Genomic DNA, 6,776 nt, shown 5'->3' on the forward strand with positions numbered 1-6,776 from the left:
AATTTAATATCTTGTACTTTGCGTTTCGCGTCTTGTATTCTTGTAATTTTGAGACGTTTCTCATCAATAATTGGAACCACTTTGATTGTATTTTGTACTTTTGAGCTTTTTGGTCGTTTGCGTCTTCAATTCGTCGAATCTGTCTTTTGTCTTCACCTTTTATTATTTAAACGAAAATCACTTGTAAATAGAACAATTGCAACTAAAAGCTTGTTTTTCTTGAGGGATAATGCTATGAAATATATGTTCGTTTTTAGCATTATCAGTTACATGTAAGTGCTGTTTTGAAACCTTTAAGTTAACGATCTCACTTAATGTTGTTAACCCATTGTTTATTATATCTAATGGGATGTTAAATTATTACATTATAATGATATTATGATGTATGAATATATCTTAATATGATATATATATACATTAAAATGTCGTTACAACGATAATCGTTACATATATGCCTCGTTTCGAAATCCTTAAGTTAGTAGTCTTGTTTTTACATATGTAGTTCATTGTTAACACACTTAATGATATACTTAATTATCATTTTATCATGTTAAACATAGTGTATCTATATCTTAATATGATTCATATGTATTTAGTATGACGTTGTTATAACGATAATCGTTATATATATCGCTTCGAGTTTCTTAATTCAATAATCTCATTTTTATGTATATCACTCATTGTTAATACACTTAGTAAGATACTTACTTATCATAATCTCATGTTAACCATATATATCCATATATATATATATATCATCATGTAGTTTTTACAAGTTTTTAACGTTCGTGAATCGCCGGTCAACTTGGGTGGTCAATTGTCTACATGAAACTCATTTCAATTAATCAAGTATTAACAAGTTTGATTGCTTAACATGTTGAAAATATTTAATCATGCAAATATAGTTTTCATTTAATATATAATCATGGAAAAGTTCGGGTCACTACATGGTCGTGGTCTATCAAGTTTCGATAATGCAACTGTAAAATGCTACAAATGTCATAGCTTGGGACATTTCCAATGCGAATGTCCTAAATGGAACAAAGAAGTAAATTTTGTTTAGCGCAGTGTAAAGGACCAGACGTTGTTGATGACTTATGCAGATGTTCAAGATCATCATAGAAAGAATTAGAAACGTATGATTTCTATATATGGGCTGCTCAAATTATTATTTTTATTTTATTTTATTTTATTTTATTTTATTATTTTTATTTTTTGAAAAGCAAGAATATATTAAAAAACCAAAGAGAAAACACGAAGGATACCAGACTTGTGTACATATCACAAGCACAATACTTGTGCAGACTACACGAACATGAACTAGCTCACACGAAAATTAACTAGCTAGCATGGACAATTCTTTTTCAAACAGGCCACAAGTTTTGCTTAACCTTATGATCCTTTTCTTAGCACTTTCAAGTTGCTATTGGTGCGCATCATTCAACACAACATGCTCCAATACCTGGATCTAGGATGTGCCAAAGATCGTAGTGACCATCAAAGTGAGAAATTTACGTATTAGTCTTCTCTTTTTTTTTTTTTTTTTTGGCAAAAATGACGAAAACTATATAAAACAAGATCTTCATCGAAAAATGAAGATCTAAACCGATACAAACAAAGACAAACCGGACGGGCTCGAACCTAGAAAACGACACATAACGACGTTAACTTTAACCGATCCACATCCAAACCTTTCACCAAGTACATATAGAAACAAAATACAAACATCCGGGACAATACAAGAACCATACAAGCTATAAAAACAAACGCGTACAAGTATTAGTCTTCTCTTATGATATCCTTATTGTTCAAAAATAAATAAGACCTGGAAGATCTCGTAATTAATCGGACATCTATAAGACAATCTTTATTTCGATAATACCCCTTATGTTATGCTAATACTCTGTATTATATTTTATTTAATCACTTAAAAAGCAAATGATGAAAATTAGAAGTTGAAAATATGGATTTTGTTCGTCCAATTGAGCAATACAAGATCTTGCACTTTATTTATGAATTTACATGTTATGAGTTTTCTCACTTTATTCAATGACATTGTAAGCGGTACTCATTTATAAGCATAAATATAAAAATTATGGCTTCGCCCAGGTTCGAACCGGAGACCTTCAGTGTGATAGACTGACGTGATAACCAACTACACCACGAAACCTTGTCGTTCTTTTAATCCTAATGACAATTTATACTGATTTTTACTGTTAATTTAAGGTAATTTAGATTTAAGTCATTTTTTTCCCGAAAAATCAAAATTAAATTCTAATAAATATGCTGTAAAACCTTAAACATGATGATAAAGTGTTTAAAAGTAGAATACGAGATGTTGCGTTAATTGTGCATCCAATTAATCATAAGGTAACACAAGGTAAAAAAATTACTTAACATGATTCTCGGTATTTTTACCTGATATAAGTGAATGCGGTTATGTCAATTCAAATTTTTATTTTGTTTAGCACCAAACGAACACACCTTTTTGTTCACGACGGAACTCGAACTCGCAACTTTAAAGTTGATGAATTTCCTTGATACCGTTAGACCAAAAACCCCTTAGTTATGTGAACTCGGTTATTGACTCTGTATTGTAGAGGTAACCGTCAAAATTTGTAGGTTGTTGTCTAGCGAATCGAGCAGAAGATGGCTTTGGAATCCAGCTTGAATATTGAAATTTTATAGGAGTTTAGAAATCACTTAACCATATGTAAGAAGTATTTTCTAAGGAATGATATAATGTTATGACTATTTTGTTACTTGGAAGACACGTATTTTTAACTCTGATATACATGGCCTAGCCGGAACAGACCGTTTCTAAGGATATACAATCGATAAAAGAAGCTCAACCTTAAGAATTTCGGCAGAATCGGATCAGCAAGAATATATTCAATTAAACTTCAACATGTAAACTATATATATATATATATAGTGGTAGGATCAAGAGGGAAGTAACCATTCGGAGGGAAGCGGGGGGAAGCAAAAACTTTTTTTTTTCGTTTTTTGAAAAAACTTTATTCACGAACATTATAGATGAGATGAAAATATGAACATTTAGTAGACACTTTGTGATAAATGTTTTTATTTTGGCGGAAAAACGCTCGAAGAAGTAATATATAACAATTATCGTGTTTTTCGAGCGTATTTTGAGGTTTTAGCTATTGGGGTTTAGATATTAGGGTTTATGGGGTTTAGATATTAGGGTTTAGAAATTTAGGGTTTAGGGTTTAGATTTAGGGTTTAGATTTAGGGTTTAAATTGAGTTTTTAACACGAACGGTTTAGAGTTTAGGGTTTAGGGTTTAGGGTTTAGGGTTTAGGGTTTGGTGTTTTGGGTTTATGGAATAAACCCAAAACATCAAACCCTAAACCCTAAACCATAAACCCTAAACTCTAAATCGGGCTAAATTTTACTTCACAAAACATGGAAAAAAAAACGTTCATATTCTTCACGAACAATATTATCTTGAATGTTATTTTTGTCAATCGTTTTCCCGCCAAAATAATAACATTCATCACTAAGTGTCTCTTCTAAATGTTCATATTTTCGTGTGATCTTGATGTCGGAAATTTTTTTTTTTAAAAAACGAAATTTTTTTTTTTCTTCCCCCCGATTGGTTACTTCCCCATTGATCCTGCCCCTATACATATATATATATATATATATATATATATATATATATATATATATATATATATATATATATATATATATATATATATATAGGGGCAGGATCAATGGGGAAGTAACCAATCGGTGGGAAGCGGGGAGAAACAAAATTTTTTTCCGTCTTTTTTGGAATTTTTTTCAGGTATCAAGATCACAAGAAAATATGAACATTAAAAAAAGATACTTCGTGACGAATGTTATTATTTAGGCGAAAAACGATCGACAAAAATAACATTCAAGATAATATTGATCGTGAAGAATGTTAACGTTTTTTTCCCCATGTTTTGTGAAGTAAAATTTAGCCCGATTTAGAGTTTAGGGTTTAGGGTTTGGTGTTTTGGGTTTAATCCCTAAACCCAAAACCCCGAACTCTAAACCTTAAACTCTAAACCGTTCGTGTTAAAAACTCAATCTAAATCCTAAATCTAAACCCTAAACCCTAAATTTCTAAACCATAATATATAAACCCTTTAAACCCTAATATCTAAAACCTCAACATACGCTCGAAAAACACGATAATTGTTATATATTACTTCTTCGAGCGTTTTTCCACCAAAATAAAAATATTTATCACAAAGTGTCTTTATTAAATATTCATATTTTTATCCAATCTATAATGTTCGTGAACAAAGTTTTTTCAAAAAATGAAAAAAAAAATTTGCTTCCCCCCGCTTCCCCCGATTGGTTACTTCCCCCTTGATCCTATATATATATATATATATATATATATATATATATATATATATATATATATATATATATATATATATATATATATATATATATATATATATATATATATCGGATTAAAAGGTCTGTACAAGCTATACAAGAAAACTCTATGCAACTGGCCATACCCAAACATCACTGATGTGGTTTTAGGGATTGATGGCTAAATGGAAAGAGCGAGATAGTTAGTATTGGATATTACTCACTAATACCAAAAAGTAAAGCAGAATATAATTAGATATTACACACTAAAAATATAATTGTTAAAAGAAATCAAGCCTTCTCGGCTATAAAGTTTATCAACTCAAACTTAATATATCTCAACTGAAAACTCCGTCGAGATTCTATATGTATATATATAGTAAATAAACTAAAGATAAAGATAAACTAAAAATTAAAAATAAGGACATGAATTTAAAATTTAAAACTAAAGATAAGACTCTAACTATTACTCTGATTGTTTTGCTAAAGCTTCCCGCGTGCAATATGCCTCGAATTTAATCCTTGCTCTTGAACAATAGTTGCTAACCGACTTACGTGTAAAACCAAATGCTTTATTATCAATATGTTACTTAGACCCAATTTGTTGCTTTGCCTAACAATTTAATCCGCCTCTTGTTTAGCCCACTCCCGTTCGCACAAAATCAAGTCCATATATAATGTCTTGAAAATAATCATACAGCCCAATATTCATTAGTCCATTCCCAAACTCACCTAATCCTGCAACAATCACTATATTTGAATGCAAAATGAGGGGACGGAGGGAGTATCTAAAGAAGCTTTGCAAAAAACAGTAATGTCCACATATGCAAAAAAAAAAAAAATAAAAAATAAAAAAAAAATTAATAATAATAATAACAACAAAATAAAATATAAACTCAACAGCAGGTTGGGCTAATCGTCTATACGTTGAATCTCAGCCATCATATTATTCGGTGGCTGGTAACCTTAAAGCCCAGTAGAGCTGAGTCAATTTGCCTTCCCCTTTTCCCTTCTTCTTTCTAATTTTACCCTCTTGTCCATCTACAATTTCTAAAGCTACTGCAGCTGCTACATGATCATCTGCCTTCTTAGCATTATTGCTTTTAAGCACTCTCACTAAAATATGTTGTATCTAACACGTCAACATAGCTATAAGATTACATTCTCCTAAAACGAACGTCCTTGCCAACTGTCATGGTTTTGGTGGTTTGATATGCAACATTGCAACAATACAGCCTGCTTCCTATTTACCGACTATTAATTTATCTATAATCTATAATAATAAATAATTAAATAATAATCTTTTAAAAGAAATGACAACAACAATGATGTTATTAAGTAGTCTAAATCAAGCCTTAAAATTGAAGAATGGACACCTGGCATTTAATGAGACATTTAATCTAATGTTATTTATTTATTTACCTATATACTAAAATCCTCGCCAAATTTGGTCGTTAAGACCCCACCCCCACCCAAAAAATGCCTAAAACGACAACGGCCCAAATTTCCATCCAAAAAATGAAAAAAACCCCCCTTAACTATAGTCAGCTTACAAAAATCACTCCGAACTACAGGGGGTTAAACGTAAATTCCCTCAATTAAAATAAAAACTCCACCCAAACACTTCGACAGCCCGTATCTTCCTCCTCGCTCCGAGTTAAATTGCACCCGACTACACCGTTAAACTCGAAATATATTTGTGAACAAAACGAAACTAACTACATTCAAAAGGGACACTTTTTAAAAAATGCTAAACTATAAGATCCGGTTTCCTTAGATGGTTGGGACGCCGTCCAAGTTTGAAGGGTTGGACGCCGTCCAGATGAACTGGCGGGCCAGGTTTTCTATTTTAGATATTCTAAAGGGGTAACTTGGTAATTTCACATGGAGGACAACTTTAAGGCCCCAAAGATCAGTTGGTGGATGCCTTTACTCCATTTCCATCTACCTTATCCTCTTCCACTTCAAGTTAGAGAGAGAGAGAGTGAATCCTTGTGTGAGAAAGCTCAAATCGAGAAGGAAGGAGCTTGTTTTGGGTTTAAGCTCGAGTTTTAAAGTTGTTCATCTTGTAGCTAGCTACGTTATGATTGCGGTGGTAAGTCCTAATCTTGACTTCCTTACTTTAAATTAGTTCAAGGGTTAGGGTTTGGGTTAGTGATGAACATAAAACCCATTTGATAGTTATTTGGAGGTTTTTTGGGTAAGTTTGGGTCATGAGGACTCAAAGATAACTAACCTAGGGTTTCAAAGTGTTCATTGGTGGTTATGAGTCCTAAATGATTAGTTAATCACTAGCACACATTGATATTAAGTAAGTGGGTGTTATTCGGGTATGTTGATTGTGACGACCTAAAAATTTCCGATCAAATTTAAACTTTATCTTTATATGATTT

General features: G+C 31.7%; 1 non-coding gene across 1 annotated transcript; it reads right to left on the bottom strand.

Annotated features, from left to right (window-relative positions):
• Positions 1-2,096: 2,096 nt before the first annotated feature.
• On the bottom strand, positions 2,097-2,170 carry TRNAD-AUC (transfer RNA aspartic acid (anticodon AUC)). The gene has a single exon. It is a non-coding gene; the product is annotated as a tRNA-Asp (tRNA).
• Positions 2,171-6,776: the final 4,606 nt, after the last annotated feature.

This window comes from Rutidosis leptorrhynchoides, chromosome 10, assembly GCF_046630445.1.
Source record: "Rutidosis leptorrhynchoides isolate AG116_Rl617_1_P2 chromosome 10, CSIRO_AGI_Rlap_v1, whole genome shotgun sequence".
Lineage (NCBI taxonomy): Eukaryota > Viridiplantae > Streptophyta > Magnoliopsida > Asterales > Asteraceae > Rutidosis > Rutidosis leptorrhynchoides.